The 18,872-nt window shown below is 44.2% G+C and overlaps 1 protein-coding gene across 2 annotated transcripts in view; it reads left to right on the forward strand.

Moving 5' to 3' along the window:
- The first annotated feature begins 13,450 nt into the window (after positions 1 to 13,450).
- Positions 13,451 to 18,872, forward strand: part of LOC147112915 (uncharacterized) — a 42,169-nt gene continuing 36,747 nt past the window's right edge. The window contains exon 1 of one of the 2 annotated variants that reach the window (XM_085997700.1): positions 13,451 to 14,019. The gene's annotated coding sequence lies outside the window, so the exon portion shown is untranslated. The remainder of the gene's footprint in view (positions 14,020 to 18,872) is intronic. The other variant, XM_085997699.1, reaches the window with a different exon arrangement.

Here is an 18,872-nt window from a genome sequence, read left to right on the forward strand (position 1 = left end):
CTCACTTCTAAATGAAGCCAGCTAGAATAAAAAGTAAATAATTGCCATTATTATAGAAACTGATAACACAGCCTAAATTACTTTAAAGGGGAGCGTTCTGAGATATGTTTAGCATATAACTACACGCTTTCATATTGCAATACTTAACATATATTTGACCAGTATTTATTGCAGGAAAGAACTGTACATTTATAAGCTTACAAAGAAAAATACCTTTTCATTTTGTAAGAACACCAGTATTAGGTATATTTCCCTCTGCTCGCTTGAAACTCATGCCAACTTTTTCACTAACAACAGCTTGCACTGATTTAGCACTCATTTCATCGTGCTATACAAGAGAAGTTGGAATTTAAGGCTCAGAATGCTGTCATCAGACTTACTACCTTTCACTTGTGGACATAAATTTGTTATATCAACTGTTCAGTAAAGGGGTTGGGACTAGAAAATTCAACTCATTGCCTATGATCTGAATCTGATACTAAGCACGCTCTCAATGCTCCAATTTGAATCTGTGGTATTAGACATTTAACTTGGTTATGGATGATACTTAATGGGATAGAAACGTGAAACCAAAATGGTACTTTCAGATATGCCAAGGCAGCAGGGCAAGAAAGCAAAGATTAAAGTTTGTGAAGGACGTGTTTAGGACAGATGTGAGGAAATATTTTTTTTACAGGAAGGTGATCAACAGCTGGAACGGGTGGCCAGAAAGGGTCGTTGAGGCCAGGACACTTGGCTGATTTGCAAAGTAGCTAGATGCTGTAATGGAAAGACACTGTAGTTGGTGTTCTGAAGGCATGATGTCAAATGGACTAAAGGGCCACCTTAATCCAAACTACTGTCCGGGATGGCTGCATTGCACTTGGCCTTGGATCTCTGCTCCTAGAGCGAGTTAGCGACAAGCCTTGCTAGTCAAAACATGCCCTACCTTTTCTGGCAAAACTCAGAGGCGAGAGTGCTACCCACTGAGCCACGGCTGACACTTTAGGTATATAATTATAAGATTAATGTATTTCAGCACAGCTTGGTCATTTCGAGTTTTAAATTTTTTATCATTCCAAATATTTTGTAAATACCAAAAATATTGGAAATACACAATGGCAGAGAAATTTCAGGTGTGGACCCTTCATCATCAGAACAGTTTAGAGGAAGTTAGCCTGTCCTTTCTCGTTACATATGTTAATAGGCCTACTGTGAATTTCTTGCATTTTCAGTTTTATTTCAGATTTCCAGCATTTACAGTGCCTTTGTTTTGTAAGTGCTGTTTGACTTTCTTTTTCCTTACAGTAGGTTAATTGCTGTTAATTATATATGCTGTTAATTATATATAAGACTTTCGTTCAACATTAAAGCCAAGTGGATCTATTCACAAAACATTAGTCCTCTCGTCAAAAAGAGTGCAAGACAACACATCATGGTGGTTGTCTTATAAATGCAGTAAAGGAAGATTATTTTGTGGTTCTATCTTTAAAAATCTCTTAAGACATGAGCGCCTCTAATTTTCCTGGTTGCATATCTTGCCTTAATTGTGGACTCTAGTCTTTTAGAATGATTATTGCTGCATCTACTGATGAATCTTTCTTTTATGGGGAAGAGGTAAGAGGCTTACATTTAGCAAAACCAAGGCCTGGATTTTGTAATAATAATGGTGAGGCTGTTGGCGCTCACCGTTATTATGGGGTAAATCAGACAGCAACTTCTGGCATCTGCACATGTGCAGTTAAACAGGGAAATCCAAAAGTTGCTGTCAGAGATACCCTGCCCACTAGTTCCACGCTAAAGACAGCTGAAAAAGTTAGGGTTGGTGCAATCAGGAGTAAGTGAGCTTTTAACGATGTGATAAATGATAATTACTGCTGAACAACCTCTCTGGCGCTGAAAAATTAATTTTACAAGTGTGGAGCCTCATTCCCTCAGAAGAAACTTAATGTTTGAGATTTTTTTTTTAATGTAATTTTTTTTACTTTTTCTGTCTGTCTCATTTATCTTTCTCCCTTAATTCCATCTGTATTTCCCAATCTTTATTTCACTTTCTGTATATTATTTAAATCAATTTCCTGCTTTATAGTTCCTGGTTTGGACTCTAGGCGAGAAATTGAGTGTAGGCCCGTTTGGGGCACCAGCCTCGCCAGGGCGCTATAAGTAACGCCCCGGAAGCATTCGCGGCTGCCCGTCAGAAATTGAGTGGTAGCGCCCCAAAGGGAAGCGAGGCGCTACTGGAGGCACCCCGCATCCCTCTTGGGGCACTGCGACTGAATATCGTGGCACAATGTGCCGCAGCGCCACACGCTGCGGCACGTCGCACTGCGGTATTGCAGGCCTTCCTCCCCTTCTTAAAGGGGAGGGGCCTTGTGTAGCGCGATCTGGGGCCCAGCTGGGCCCCCAAGGATCACGAGTGCAGGCAAAAGAGCCCGGCACCGAGGAGAAGTGCCGGGCTCTTGGAACGCAGCCGGCACTCCTCTTAAGGCACTAACGGGTGGCGCAGCCAACTGAATTTCTCCCCCTATGACTCTCTGATTGGTTGAAGAGCCTCACTGTTTCTTCCCCTGTTCACAAACAACATAGATCCCCTGTAGACGGCACCGTGCTGGAATAGACACCCGATGACAGGAAGCCTCTGCTCTAAAGCCTGTCAAATCTTTGTGGGCAGCTTTCACACTGGGCCAAACTTCCTCTAAGGTTCCCTCCTGCCCTAACCCTGAACTCACATCTTCTCTAGTTTCTCTCCTTATGCCCTCTCCGAGCTCATCTTGTCCATGTGACTCACCGCCTGCTTCCTCGATCCTATTCCCACCGAACTGCTGACTACCCAATTCCCTTCCTGGCCCCCATGTTAGCTGATATTGTTAATGGTTCTCTCTCCTCAGGTACTGTCCCCTTCCCTTCAAATCTGCCATCATCACACCCACCTCAAAAAAATTACCTTCGACCACTCCGTCCTTGCAAACCACCACCCCATCTCCAACCTCCCTTTCCTTTCCAAAGTCCTTGAACATGCTGTCACCTCCCAAACCCATGCCCACCTTTCCCTCCAATCAGGTTTTCGCCCCTGCCACAGTACAAAAACGTCTCATCAAAGTTACGAATGACATCCTATGATTGTGACCATGGTAAACTATCCCACCTCGACCTTCTCGACCTCTCTGCAGCCTTTCACACGGTTGACTGCACCATCCTCATCCAACGCCTCTCCACCATTGTCCAGCTGGTTGTGACTGTACTCACCTGGTTCCATTCTTAGCTATCCACTCATAGCCAGAGAATCAACTGCAATGACTTCTCTTCCCGCTCCCACACCATTACCTCTGGTGTCCCCAAGGATCTATTCTTGGACCCCTCCTATTTCAGTGACATCATCCAAAAACACACATCAGGTTTCATATGTACGCTGATGACATCCAGCTCTACCTCACTACCACTTCTCTCGACCCCTTCACTGTCTCTAAATTGTCAGACTGCTTGTCCGACCTCCAGTACTGGATGAGCAGAAATTTCCTCCAACTAAATATTGGGAAGACCAAAGCCATTGTCTTCGGACCCCAAAACAAATTCTGTTCCCTAGCTACCGACTCCATCCCTCTCCCTGGCAACTGTATGAGGCGGAACCAGACTGTTCGCAACCCTGGTTTCGTATTTGACCCCGAGATGAGCTTCCAACCACATATCTGCACCATCACTAAGACCACCTATTTCCACCTCGGTAACATTGCCTCTGCCTCAGCTCATAGAGTCATAATGGCACAGAAGGAGGCCATTCGGCCCATCAAGTCCTTGGCCTTGTCCAACAGGTACGAGATTCTTGCTCTGTGTGGACGAGGGCAGGGACTACAGGGAGGATGAGCAATCTGACCACAGCACCGTGGTACAGGGAGCCATTCAAGTGGGGGAAGTAAAAAGAAATGTTGTAGTAATAGGGGACAGTATAGTTAGGGGGATAGATACTGTTCTCTGCAGCCGAAAACATGAGTCCCGAAGGCTGTGTTGCTTGCCAGGGTTAAGGGCATCTCCGCTGGGCTGGAGAGAAACTTGGAGTGGGAGGGGGAAGATCCAGTTGTCGTGGTCCATGTAGGTACCAATGACATAGGTAGGACAAAGAAAGAGGTTCTGTGGAGGGAGTATGAGCAGCTGGGGCTAAATTAAAAAGCACAACCACAAAGGTAATAATCTCTGGATTACTACCTGAGCCACGAGCGAATTTGCATAGGGTAAATAAGATCAGAGAAATGAACAAGTGGCTCAAAGACTGGTGTGGGAGAAATGGGTTTCGATATGTGGGGCACTGGTACCAGTACTGGGATAAGAGGGAGCTGTTCCGTTTGGACAGGCTTCACTTGAACCATGCTGAGACTAGAGTCCTGGTGAATCGAATAACTAGGGCTTTAAACTAAATAGTGGGGGGGAGGATCCAGGTGAGCGAGAATTTAAAAAATCAATGAGAAATGAGAAAGCAATAGAGCAGGATAGGGATGGGGGAAATAACCAGAGTGTTACAGGAAAGGACAGAATGTTTAAAAATAAGAGTACAACAGAAAATGGGGCCAAAACGAGGAGAAATGGTAAAAAGACAAAGTTAAAAGCTCTATATCTGAATGCATGCGACATTCGTAACAAGATAGATGAGTTGATAGTACAAATAGATACAAATGGGTATGATCTGATCGCCATTGCAGAGACGTGGTTGCAAGGTGACCAGGGCTGGGAACTGAATATTCCAGGGTATTTGACAATTCGGAAGGATAGACAGCAAGGAAAGGGAGGTGGGGTGACTTTGGTGGTACAGGATGGGATCAGTGCAGTGGTGAGAAGTGATATTGGCTCAGAAGATCAAGATGTAGAATCGGTTTGGGTGGAGATAAAAAATAAGTGGAAAACTTCTCTGGTGGGCGTAGTCTACAGGTCCCCGAACAGTAGCAATACTGTTGGACAGAGTATAAATCAACAAATAATGGAGGCCTGTAAAAAAGGTACGGTAATAATCATGGGTGATTTTAATCCCCATATTGATTGGACAAATCAAATTGGCCATGGTAGCCTTGAGGAGTTCATAGAGTGCATCCGGGATGGTTTCCTAGAACAGTATGTAATGGAACCAACCAGGGAGCAGGTTATCTTGGATCTGGTACGGTGTAATGAGACAGAATTAATAAGTGATCTCATAGTAAAGGATTCTCTAGGAAAGAGTGATCACAGCATGGTTGAATTTCAAATTCAGTTGGAGGGTGAGAAAGTAGTATCTCAAACCAGTGTCCTGATCTTAAACAAAGGCAATTACAATGGCATGAGGGCAGAACTGGCTAAAGTGGACTGGAAAAATAAATTAAAGGGTAAGACAGTTGAAATGCAGTGGCGGACATTTAAGGAGATATTTCATAACTCAACAAAAATATATTCCAGTGAGAAAGAAAGATTTTCAGAGAAGGGAGCACCATCCGTGGCTAACTAAGGAAGTAAAAGATGGTATCAAATTGAAAACTAAGGTATACAATGTTGCCAAGATTGGTGGGAGACCAGAGGATTGGGAAATTTTTAAAAACCAGCAAAGGATGACAAAAAAAATAATAGAGAGAAGATCAATTATGAGAGTAAACTGGCAAGAAATATTAAAACAGATAGTAAGAGCTTCTACAGGTATATAAAAAGGAAGAGAGTAGCTAAAGTAAATGTTGGTCCCTCAGAGGATGAGACTGGGGAATTAATAATAGGGAACGGGGAAATGGCAGAGACTCTGAACAAATATTTTGTATCTGTCTTCATGGTAGAAGACACTAACAACATCCCAATAATGGATAATCAAAGGGCCACAGGGAGGGGGGAGCTAAAGACAATCACTATCACTAAGGTAAATAGCACTTGGTAAAATAATGGGACTAAAAGACGACATGTCCCCTGGACCAGATGCCCTGCATCCCAGGGTCTTAAAAGAAGTGGCTACAGAGATGGTTGTTGCATTGGTTGCAATCTATCAAAATTCCCCGGACTCTGGAGAGGTCCCAACGGATTGGAAAATCGCAAATGTAACACCCCTATTTAAGAAAGGAGGGAGACAGAAAGCAGGAAACTATAGTCCAGTTAGCCTAACATCTGTCGTTGGGAAAATGCTGGAGTCCTTCATTAAGGAAGCAGTAGCGGGGCATTTGGAAAATCATAATGCAGTCAAGCAGAGTCAGCGTGGTTTTATGAAAGGGAAATCATGTTTAACAAATTTGCTGGAGTTCTTTGAGGATGTGATGAGCAGGGTGAACCAGTGGATGTGGTGTATTTGGATTTCCAGAAGGCATTCGATAAGGTGCCACATCAAAGGTTACTGCATAAGATAAGAGCTCCCGGAATTGGGGTAATATATTAGCATGGATAGAAAATTGGCTAACTAACAGAAAGCAGAGAGTCGGGATAAATGGGTAATTTCCCGGTTGGCAAACGGTAACTAGTGGGTGCCACAGGGATCGGTGCTGGGGCCTCAACTATTTACAATCTACATTAATGACTTGGATGAAGGGACCGAGTGTAATGTAGCCAAGTTTGCCGATGATAAACGATGGGTGGGAAAGCAAGTTGTGCAGAGGACTCAAAGGGGTTGATTTTCAGCGTGCCGTGAGGCGGGCTTTTAGGCGTGCGGGGGGGGCAAAAATCCCGAATCGGGGGTCCCGACACCATCCCGCCCAAAACCCGCCTCCACGTAAGTTTCAAAGGAGGCGGGTACCCGCCCCGCACTGGGACCCGCCGACCCGAAGCGGGAAGGAATTAGTGCCAATTAACTGCCTGTTAACAGGCAGTTTTTAGCCTAATTCCTATTTTGAAGGGTGTCGTGTGGGATTCCCAACGGCTCCAAACCACGCCAGGTTAGAGGAGGCGGGCCGTTGGGTTGAAGGACTTGGAGGGGTCGAGATGTCGGTGTTCAGGTGAGTGATGGGTGCATGAGTGCAAAGGTAAGTGTGTTTGGTGTGTCTAAAATGTGTAAAGAAGTTTAAATTACCTGTGGGAAAGTGTGAGGTTATCCACTTTGGCAGGAAAAATAAAAAAGCAAATTATTATTTAAATGGAGAGAGATTACAAAATGCTACAGTTCAGAGGGACCTGGGGGTCCTTGTACATGAAACACAAAAAGTTAGCATGCAGGTACAGCAAGTAATTAGGAAGGCAAATGGAATGTTGACCTTTATTTCAAGGGGGTTGGAGTATAAAAGCAGGGAAGTCCTGCTACAACTGTACAAGGTATTGATGAGACCACACTTTGAGTACTGCGTACAGTTTTGGTCTCCTTATTTAAGGAAGGATATACTTGCATTGGAGGCAGTTCAGAGACGATTCTCTCGATTAATTCCAGAGATGAGGGGGTTGACTTATGAGGAAAGGTTGAGCAGGCTGGGCCTATACTCATTGGAATTTAGAAGAATGAGAGGTGATCTTATTGAAACATATAAGATACTGAGGGCGCTTGACAAGGTAGATGCAGAGAGGATTTTTCCCCTCGTGGGGAAATCTAGAACTCGGGGGCACAGTTTCAGAATAAAGGGTCGCCCTTTTAGAACTGAGATGAGGAGGAATTTCTTCTCTCAGAGGGTCGTAAATCTGTGGAATTCTCTGCCCCAGAGAGCTGTGGAGGCTGGGTCATTAAATACATTTAAGGTGGAGATTGACATATTTTTGCAAGATAAGGGAGTGAAGTGTTATGGGGAGCGGGCAGGGAAGTGGCTTTGAGCCCAAGATCAGCCATGATCTTATTGAATGGCGGAGCAGGCTCGAGGGGCCAAGTGGCCTATTCCTGCTCCTATTTCTTATGTTCTTATGAGTCCGTGCCGGCTCTCTGTAGAGCAATCCAGTCAGTCCCATTCCCCCGCTCTATCCCCGTAGCCCTGCAAGTTTATTTCCCTCAAGCGCCTATCCAGACTCCCCTTGAAAACATTGAGTGTCTCCGCTTCCACCACTTCCGTCGGCAGCGAATTCCAGGTCATCACCACTCGCTGCGTAAAAAAGTTTTTCCTCACATCCCCCCTGTATCTCTTGCCCAAAACCTTAAATCTGTATCCCCTAGTCCTTGTACCATCAACTAGTGGGAACAGCCTTTTCCTGTCTAGCCTATCCAAACCCGTCATAATCTTGTACACCTCTATCAAATGACCCCTCAACCTCCTTTGCTCTAATGATAAAAAAAACAGCTCCTCCAACCTATCCTTGTAGCTAAGGTCCCCCATCCCCGGAACCATTCTGGTAAATCTCTGCACCTACTCAAGGGCCTTCACATCCTTCGTAAAGTGTGGTGACCAGAACTGGACGCAATACTCCAGTTGTGGCCTAACCAGCGCTTTCCTCAGGTACTGTTCCCCTCTCCCTCAAATCTGCCATCATTACCCCTCTCCTCCAAAAACCAACCCTTGATCCCTCCATCCTTGCAAACTACCGCCCTATCTCCAACCTCCCTTTCCTCTCTAAAGTCCTTGAACGTGTTGTCACCTCCCAAATCCGTGCCCATCTTTGCCACAATTCCATGTTTGAATCCCTCCAATCAGGTTTCCGCCCATGCCACAGTACCGAAGCAGCTCTCATCAAAGTCACAAATGACATCCTTTGTGATTGTGACAAAGGTAAACTATCCCTCCTTGTCCTTCTTGACTTGCCTGCAGCCTTTGACACACTGACCACTCCATCCTTCTCCAACGCCTCTCCACCATCGTCCAGCTGGGTGGGACTACACTCACCTGGTTCCATTCTTATCTATCTAATCGTAACCAGAGAGAGAATCACCTGCAACAGCTTCGCATCCCGCTCCCGCATCGTTATCTCTGGTGTCCTCCAAGGATCTATTCTTGGCCCCCTCCTATTTCTCATCTACATGTTGCCCCTTTGCGACATCATCCGAAAACACAGCGTCAGTTTCCACATGTACGCTGACGATACCCAGCTCTACCTCACTACCTCTTCTCTCGACCCCTCCACGGTGTCTAAATTGTCAGACTGCTTGTCCGACATACAGTTCTGGATGAGCAAACATTTTCACCAATTAAATATTGGGAAGACCGAAGCCATCGTTTTCGGTCCCCGTCACAAACTCCGTTCCCTAGCCACTGACTCCATCCCTCTCCCTAACATCTGTCTGAGGCTGAACCACACTGTTCGCAACCTTGGTGTCATATTTGACCCTGAAGTGAGCTTCCAACCACATATCCTCAGCATAACAATGACCGCCTACTTCCACCTCCGTAACATCGCCCGCCTCCGCCCTTGCCTCACCTCATCCGCTGCTGAAACCCTCATCCATGCCTTTGTTAGCTCTAGACTTGACTATTCCAATGCACTCCTGGCTGGCCTCCCACATTCCACCCTACCTAAACTTGAGGTCATCCAAAACTCGGCTGCCCGTGTCCTAACTCGCACCAAGTCCCGTTCGCCCATCACCCCTGTGCTCGCTGACCTACATTGGCTCCTGGTTAAGCAGCACTTCGATTTCAAAATTCTCATCCTTGTTTTCAAATTCCTCCATGGCCTCGCCCCTCCCTATCTCTGTAATCTCCTTTAGCCCCACAACACTCCGAGATATCTGCGCTCCTCTAATTCTGCCCTCTTGAGCATCCCTGATTATAATCGCTGAACTTTTGGTGGCCGTGCCTTCTGTTGCCTAGGCCCTAAGCTCTGGAATTCCCTGCCTAAATCTCTTCACCTCGCTACCTCTCTTTCCTTCTTTAAGATGCTCCTTAAAACCTACCTCTTTGACCAAGCTTTTGGTCACCTGCCCTAATTTATCCTTATGTGGCTCGGTGTCAAATTTTTTGTCTTAAAATACTCCTGTACAGCGCCTTGGGACGTTTTACTACGTGAAAGGCACTATATAAATACAAGTTGTTGTTTTTTTATAAAGGTTCAGCATAACTTCTCCACTTTTGTACTCAATACCTCCATTTATGAAGCCCAAGATCCCATATGCTTTGCTAACCACTCTCTCAATATGTCCTGCCACCTTCAGGGACCTATGCACATTAACTCCCAGGTCCCTCTGTCCCTGCACACTCTTTAAAACTGTGCCATTAAGTGTATATTGTCTCTCCCTGTTCCTTCTGCCAAAATGCATCACCTCACACTTCTCTGTATTAAATTCCATCTGCCACTTGTCTGCCCATTCTGCTAGCTTTTCTATGTCCTGTTGCAGTCGATTGATATCATCCTCACTGTTTGCCACACCCCCAAGTTTGGTGTCTCCGGCAAATTTAGAAATTCTACTCTGTATCTACAATATCCAGGTCACTTATATATATATATCAAAAAAAAGCAGTGGCCCCAGCACTGACCCTTGGGGAACACCACTGTCTACCATCCTTCAGTCTGAAAAACAGCCATTTACCACAACTCGCTGTTTTCTGTCCTTAAGCCAATTCCTTATCCACGCTGCCACTGACCCACCTATTCCACCAGCCTTCTATGTGGTACTTTGTCAAACGCCTTCTGAAAATCCATGTAGACAACATCCATTGCATTCCCTTCATCAATCCTCTCTGTTACTTCATCAAAAAATTCAATTAGATTAGTCAAACACGATCTGCCTTTTACAAATTTGTGTTGGCTCTCCTTAATTAGCTTAAACCTCTCCAAGTGCCCGTTAATTTTTTTCCTTGATTATTGTTTCTAAAACTTTACCCACCACTGATGTTAAACTGACCGGCCTGTAGTTACTAGGATTGTCCTTGCACCCTTTCTTGAACAATGGTGTCACATTTGACACTTTCCAATCCTCAGGCACTTCCCCCGCATCTAGGGAAGATTGGAAAATTATGGCAAGCCCTTCCACTATCTCCTCCCCAATTCCCTTAGCAACCTGTGATGCAAGCCCCTGGACTGGCCCTGCCTCTCTTCCGCGGCTATGTTCGCACCTGGGTGGCCCTGGAGATGGAGCATGCGGTGTCCGCCGGCACGCTTGAGGTCTTCCGCGACCGGTGGTCGCCGCGGGGACTGGAGTGCATCATCACCCTGGCCAACACAATTTTAATTTAAATTGTTAATTTTATTTAAAGTTTTATTAATTAATCAAATCAATTGTAAATCAAAAGGTTAAAAAGTTGATTTGTGCAATCAAAAGAAGCACCTGGACAGGGCGACTTGTCCATTCTAAGCATACCCAGCCTTTCTAGTACATCCTGTCTATCATCTGCTGCTGAAAACCTCATCCATGCCTTTGTTACCTTTAGACTTGACTTCCTGGCCGGCCTCCCATCTTCCACCCTCCGTAAACTTAAGCTCATCTAATACTCTGTTGCCCGTATCCTAACTTGCACCAAGTCCCGTTCACTTATCACCACTGTGCTCGCTGACCTACATTGGCTTCCGGTTAAACAACGCCTTGATTTTAAAATTCTCATCTTTGTTTTTATCTCTCAACCAACACTACCAAAAAAAGATTATCTGGCTAGTTATTCCATTGCTGTTTATGGGACCTTGCTGTGCATAAATTAGGTGCCGAATTTCCTTACATTATAACAGTGACTACATTTCAAAAGTACTTAATTGACTGAAGTGCATTGGGATGTCCAGAGGTCATGAACTGTGCTATATAAATGCAAGTTCTTTTTTTTTCTTTTTTGCCTACTGTGGATGGGCATGCTCACAAGAACAGGTAGGATAAATTTCTACTTGGAGACATTGAAAATGTTACATCATGGTATTTAATAATTAAGTATTTTAATCCCTCAATTCACACTCAACTACGTGTAGTAGTTAATCACTAAGGAACTGAAACCCAATTTTATTAAGAGTTTATGCAGCTGTTGCTACTTAATTTTACATTTCTATTTATGGTCCTATCACAGTTTATGGAAGCATAATTGAAATGTTGCATTTCTTCACCTTCTCATAGTTAAACAGAGGATCTTGTGCTATATAAGTTTAGATACATCTGCCATCTATTGAACTGCAAATAAATTTCTTGCAGCAAAAACTGCTCATTTTACAAGAAACTTTTGTGAAATAACCTGATTGTCACAAGATATTGTCATTCTCTGTAAGTTGGTTCAACCATTAGGGCAAAATGGTTTGGAGGTATATAAAGTTAAGTTTTAAGTTGAAATATTGGCATCACTGCATGCACTTATAAGATGCTGTATTCTGCAACTAGACCTAGAATAATAATCCACAGAACAAGATTTCAAATCTCACCGTGAGAATTGAGAATCTGGAAATAAAAAGCTTGTGTGAAAGTGACCATGAAGCAGTCAGTTTGTTGTAAACCCCAACTGGTTGACTAATGTCTTTTAGGAAAGAAAACCTGCCATCCTTACCTGGTCTGGCCTATATGTGACTCCAGTTCCACAGCAATTTGATTGGCTGAAGTGGCCGAGCAAGCCACTCAGTCCACTCAGTTGTATCAAACGGCTACAAAAAATCTGCAGCGGGTCAAGAAGGTTCACCACCACTTTCTCATGGCAACAACGGATGGGCAAATAAAAGCCGGCATAGCCAGCAACATCTTAACAGCAATGAGCATATAATTGTAGAAATTTGAATGTGTAAGGGATATTTGACCTATCATGTCTATGCTAGTATTGGCTCCACTACCTGAAGCATCTACTGTAATCTCATTTCCTTGCTCTTTCCCCATATTATTGAGTATCTTTTCCCTGGTGTTTATCTAATTCACCATAAAGACTATGATTAGCCTGGCTTCAATAGAACTTATAATGTGCTAATAATACTTCCTGTTTTAAAAAAAAACTATTCTTCCCTGTTATGCTCTTGGTGGGTTTTTTTCAGTGTTTGTTTTTCCTGAGCAGAGGGAGCTTGTTAAAAGTGAAGGCACACCTCTCCCCTTGTTGACTGAATTGGGAGAGGGGCCTTCTCTTTTTGTATAAACCAAAAACAGACATTAAACAAATAAACTGTAACAAAAAGCCCAATAAACCCCTAAACAAAACTTAACCAATCAAATTAAAATTTGGTTATTTAAACCGACTATGCACTCCAGTCCCCGCGGCGCCCACCGGTCACGAAAGAGCTCGAGCTCGCCGGCGGACACCGCGTGCTCCATTTCCAGGGCCACCCGGCCGCGAACATGGCCGCGGAAGAGAGGGAGGCAATCCGGCCGGACGACCCCCTCGGCCGCCCGCTGCCTGGACCAATTAATGGCTTTCTTGGCCAGGCCGGAGAGGGGCCTCCTCCCCTCTGGTCAACTGGCAATTAATATAGTAAAGTGAGGTGCCTCTTTAAAGAGAGAGGCAGAAAGGGGGTGGGAAGGAGGGAGGCCGCACTTTCTGATGTTAAACAAAGTCTTTATTGATGGTCTTCTTGTGGGGGGGAAGATGTCTTCACCTGGGAAATAATGGTTTTGGTGATGTTGAGTGGCCATTGGAAATAATATTTTACCATTTGCTCTCAGTCCCTTCCATAATTTTGAACAATTCTCCTCAGGATCCTACAACGAATAGATGATGCTATTTCGTGTTTTAAGGTATTCGTGTTTTAAAAACTTGTGACAAGGAATGCACAGGAGAATCAATACGAAGCAACTGCAACCATAAGAATGCACATTTTCGCCGACGCAATCAGTAAGCTGCACCGAGAGCGGGTTAAACGGGACTGTGTGGCTTTCAGGCTTCATGTGCGGGATTGGAGACGTGTCTCTGACGTGGCGCCGCACCAAACGGCCCCCCCCGAACCAGTCGTGGGGCGAAACTATTGGACGAGGAAGGCGGGCAGCAAGGTCGCCACCTGCAGTCTGTGGGGAACGTGTCGTGTTGCAGGAGAGCGGCTGCGATGCGCAACGCTGAATCCGAGTGACACACGCACACAAACACCTGTTTTGCATGAATTTTCAGTTCCTGCTTAGACTCCGCGGCAGACGGAGATCTGGGTTAGTGATGTTGTGAAGTGCCATTCGCGGGTCTGCCCTGGCAGAGTTGTTTTCCTGCGCCTGTGGCGGCCGATGGTGAATTTGATCAAGTGCTGTGCGCTGGATTTAGAGAGAGTTTTATAGAGAGTGCTACAAAGGCTGGATTGACTTTTTTTACAAAAAATTCACATAATAAAAATATCCAGTGTTTGGTAAGTTGGCCCATTTCATATTCACTGTTCAATGTATTCTTTGCTCTAGGTCCAACTCTTTCGTGTCATTGTTTGCAGTAACTGGCCTTAAAAGTTGGAAAGTCAGTAACTGGCTGGTTTGAAAGACGTTCACAACATGTGTTTTTTAATTGAAAGGTTTTACAAAGTGTGATTTTTTTTTTAACTTAGAAGAAATATTTAAGCAAAACTGCACCGGCTCATTTTCTTATGTTTACTTTTGTGGTTTTTTGTGATCTATAATTAAGTTTATATTTGATAAACATATGCATTGATCTGCCTCCTGAGACCAGAAATCCATACTCCAGTTTATTTTGTATTTACAATATTAGGTAATTACATTTTCCATGTTCATGCTTCTTTTCAAATAAAGCCCCAACCTCGGTCGTTCTAACCCAGTTCCCCATAGTTGTGACTCCGCAGCTCCCAACAGTCCATGTTTTGGGATAAATCCAACCTTGTGTATTTACAAACTGGTGTTTGCAGCGAGCACCGCCGAACAGCTTCTGACTGCAAACAAGTTTTCTCCGATTTAGGAGAGCGGCAGAAAGTAAAAGGCCTTTCTCATCAAACTTTTAAGGCAAGCCAGTAAAAGAGCCACCTTCACGTCTATTGCTGACGCAATCATGATTAACGCTTGGAAGCAATTTTGCTTCCTCCAGTACCAGCTTTAGCACAGGATGATATAATGTAATCTTATTAGGAACAGCGAACTCCATTTGTAAGCTCGTCCTTATTTTTAGGCTATTTGAACTTTAAAAGTGGAAAAGTTTGCATTATTACCTGCCCACCTCCCAAAAAAAAGCCCCCCTACCCATATTTTGCTTTTCTCTCTGGCAGGCTGCTCATTTCTCACCAGGCAGGAGGACAGCGAGGGAACAGTCTTAGTTAGGAAACCACTCCATGACTAGAATCATTGTTACACCAGGCGGCTGAGTTTAGATGGACATTTGTCAGACTTCTCTCATCCAGCCCTTCTCTTACTGTGGAATGCTTCATTTCTTGGTGGTGCTGCTTCACCAGTCAGTGGGAGCAAATCACTGCTGTTAATTAGATGAAGGAGACTGTGTTCAGGGCACACACATCCTTCATTTCAAGATTTAACGGTGTTGTTTTATCGGATATATTTATGTTCACACCTTCCTCCACAATTGAGGTGGAAAGCTTGTTCCCAGGCCATTGAAAACGTGCGTCAAAGCAAGGGATAGATTTTATGTCTAATTTGTTCTCCAGGATGACTGGAGCGTTCAGAGCTGTATTTTACCTCAAATTTGAGTAAAAGAAAGGCTTGCATTTATATAGTGCTTTCACGACCTCAGGACGTCCTAAAGCGCCTTATAGCCAATGAAGTGCTTTTGAAGTATAGTCACTGTTGTAATGTAGGGAATGTGGCCGCCAATTGTGCACAAGTTTTCTCCGATTTAGGAGGGCGGCAGAAAGTAAAAGGCATCAGCGATAGGCGTGAAGGTGGCTCTTTTACTGGCTTGTCTTAAAACTTGTTTCCACAAACAGCAATGTGATAATGACCAGATAATCTGTTTTTATGTTGGTTGAGAGATAAATATTGGCCAGGACACCGGGGTTAACTCCCCTGCTCTTCTTCGAAATAGTGCCATGGGATCTTTTACATCCACTTGAGAGAGGAGACGGGGCATCGGTTTAATGTCTCATCCAGAAGACGGCACCTCCGACAGTGCAGCACTCCCTCAGCACTGCACTGGAGTGTCGGCCTAGATTTTTGTGCTCCAGTCCCTGGAGTGGGACTTGAACCCACAACCTTCTGACTGAGCCACGGCTGAAGCCAACAAAAAGATGTTCTTCAGCTGATCAAACTGGGTCTCCTAACAAGAGTGTTCCACAAACCCTTCCTGGGTTATGACTAGTCTGACTGGTGTTCAGTGGTTAAAAAATCCAAAAAATAGCCTACGTCTGACCCCCCACCCCCACCTATTTCTAAGCTGAGTTTTATTGCCTCCCACCTTAAATGTGTGTTGTGGAGAAGGATGAGCTATGCCAGTAATCTCCGTGGAAGTGTTATTAAGCAGGGAGATGATGTGAGTAGTAGATGTGCTGCTGTTTTAGAAAATAAATTGTTACAAATGTTTCTCATCACAGTTCTGTTATCAATTCTATTGACTTGTGGGGGCGAGAAAGTGCAGTGATGCACTGTTGAAGCTCAGAAACACTGCTCTGTGGAGGGGGTGAGCACAGGTTTGGTTTCTTCCACTCTTGAGTTCCTGATCTCTGTTGTGTTGCTCTGGGGAGATGCTGAGGAAGTCATAACAATGCATTTCTCCACATGGAAGGGGTGGGGGTGTAATTTGTTACGTTTTTTTTCTTGGATTACTCTTCTACACCTGCTTGTGGATTCTTATCAGTACTAGTGGAGACCTACCAGTAGGCTACCAGCTATCTGGGCTGCAGTTAGTGTGTTACATAAGAACATAAGAAATAGGAGCAGGAGTAGGCCAATCGGCCCCTCGAGCCTGCTCCGCCATTCAATAAGATCATGGCTGACCTGATCCTAACCGCCAATCCACTATCACAGAACCATCTCCTGAATCTAACCGAATTAGACACACGAAATAGGAGCAGGATCAGGCTACACGGCCCCTGGGCCCGCTCCGCTACCCACAGGGCCATGACCGATCCGAACCTAGACTCATGTCCAAATTCCTGCCCGCTCCCCGTAACCCTTAATTCCCTTTACTTCTAGGAAACTGTCTATTTCTGTTTTAAATTTATGTAATGATGTAGCTTCTACAGCTTTTTGGGGCAGCATATTCCATGGACCTACCACCCTCTGAGTGAAGTAGTTCCTCCTCATCTCAGTTTTGAAAGAGCAGCCCCTTATTCTAAGACTATGCCCCCTAGTTCTAGTTTCACCTATCATCGGGAACATCCTCCCCGCATCCACCCGATCTGACCCCTTCACAATCTTATATGTTTCAATAAGATCGCCTCTCATTCTTCTGAACTCCAATGAGTAGAGTCCCAATCTACTCAACCTCTCCTCATATGTCCATCCCCTCATCCCCAGGATTAACCGAGTGAACCTTCTTTGTACTGACTCGAGAGCAAGTATGTCCTTTCTTAAGTATGGACACCAAAACTGTACGCAGTATTCCAGGTGCGGCCTCACCAATACCTTGTACAACTGAAGCAATACCTCCCTATTTTTATATTCTATCCCCCTAGCAATGAAAGCCAACATTCCATTGGCCTTCTTAATCACTTGCTGCACCTGCATACTAACCTTTTGAGTTTCGTGCACCAGGACCCCCAGATCCCTTTGTACTTCAGTACTTTCCAGTTTCTTGCCATTAAGATAATAACTTGCTCTACGATTTTTCCTGCCAAATCTCTGCCCACTTACTTAGCCTGTCGATGTCCCCTTGCAGGTTTTTTATGTCCTCCTCACTCACTACTTTCCCTCCCATCTTAGTATCATCTGCAAACTTTGATATGTTACACTCGGTCCCCTCCTCCAAATCGTTAATATAGATTGTAAAGAATTGGGGACCCAGCACTGACCCCTGCGGAACACCACTAGTTACTGATTGCCAGTCTGAGAATGAACCATTTATCCCAACTCTCTGCCTTCTGTTAGATAGCCAATCCTCTATCCATGCCAGAATATTACCCCCAATCCTGTGATTTTTTATCTTAAGCAATAATCTTTTGTGTGGCACCTTGTCAAATGCCTTTTGGAAGTCTAAATACACTACGTCCACTGGTTCCCCTTTATCCACCCTATATGTTACTTCCTCAAAGAACTCCAGCAAATTTGTCAAACATGACTTCCCCTTCATAAAACCATGCTGACTTTGTCCTATTAAATTATGATTATCCAAATGTCCTGTTACTGTCTCCTTAATAATGGACTCCAAAATTTTACCTACCACAGATGTTAGGCTAACCGGTCTATAGTTTCCAGCCTTCTGTCTACTGCCCTTTTTAAATAAGGGTGTTACATTAGCAGTTTTCCAGTCTGCCGGGACCTTTGCTGAGTCCAGGGAGTTTTGGAAAATTATTACCAATGCATCGACAATCCCTACCGCCACTTCCCTCAAGACCCTAGGATGTAAGCCAACAGGTCCAGGTGATTTATCCGCCTTGAGTCCCATTATTTTACCGAGTACCACTTCCTTAGTGATTTTGATCGTGTTTTAGCTCCTCCCCCCCCCCCCCCCCCCCCCATAGCCCCCTGTTTGTCCAGTGTTGGGATATTCTTAGTGTCTTCTACTGTAAAGACTGATACAAAATATTCATTCAGTGTTTTTGCCATCTCCATATTTCCCACCATTAATTTCCTGGTCTCATCCTCTAAGGGACCAACATTTACTTTAGCCACCCTTTTTCTTTTTATATAACTATAAAAACTCTTACTATCTGTTTTTAAAGTTTTTGCTAATTTACTTTCATAATCTATCTTCCCTTTCTTAATCAATCTTTTTGTTACTTTTTGCTGTCTTTTAAAGTTTTCCCAATCCTCTATCCTCCCACTAGATTTGGCTACCTTATATGCCCTTGTTTTTAGTCGAATACTATCCTTAATTTCTTTACTTAGCCACGGATGGCTGTCTTTTCTTTTACACCCTTTTCTTCTCAGTGGAATATATATTTTTTGGAAGTTGTAAAATAACTCCTTAAATGTACACCACTGATCATGTATCGTCTTACCCTTTAATCTATTTTCCCAATCCACTCTACTCAATTCCGCTCTCATACCTTCATAGTCTCCTTTATTCAAGCTTAGCACACTTGTTTGAGATCCAACCTTCTCACCCTCTAATTGAATATGGAATTCAACCATGTTATGGTCACTCATTCCA

Source organism: Somniosus microcephalus, chromosome 9 (assembly GCF_052327205.1).
Source record: "Somniosus microcephalus isolate GS21.2 chromosome 9, FLI_Smic_1.0, whole genome shotgun sequence".
Lineage (NCBI taxonomy): Eukaryota > Metazoa > Chordata > Chondrichthyes > Squaliformes > Somniosidae > Somniosus > Somniosus microcephalus.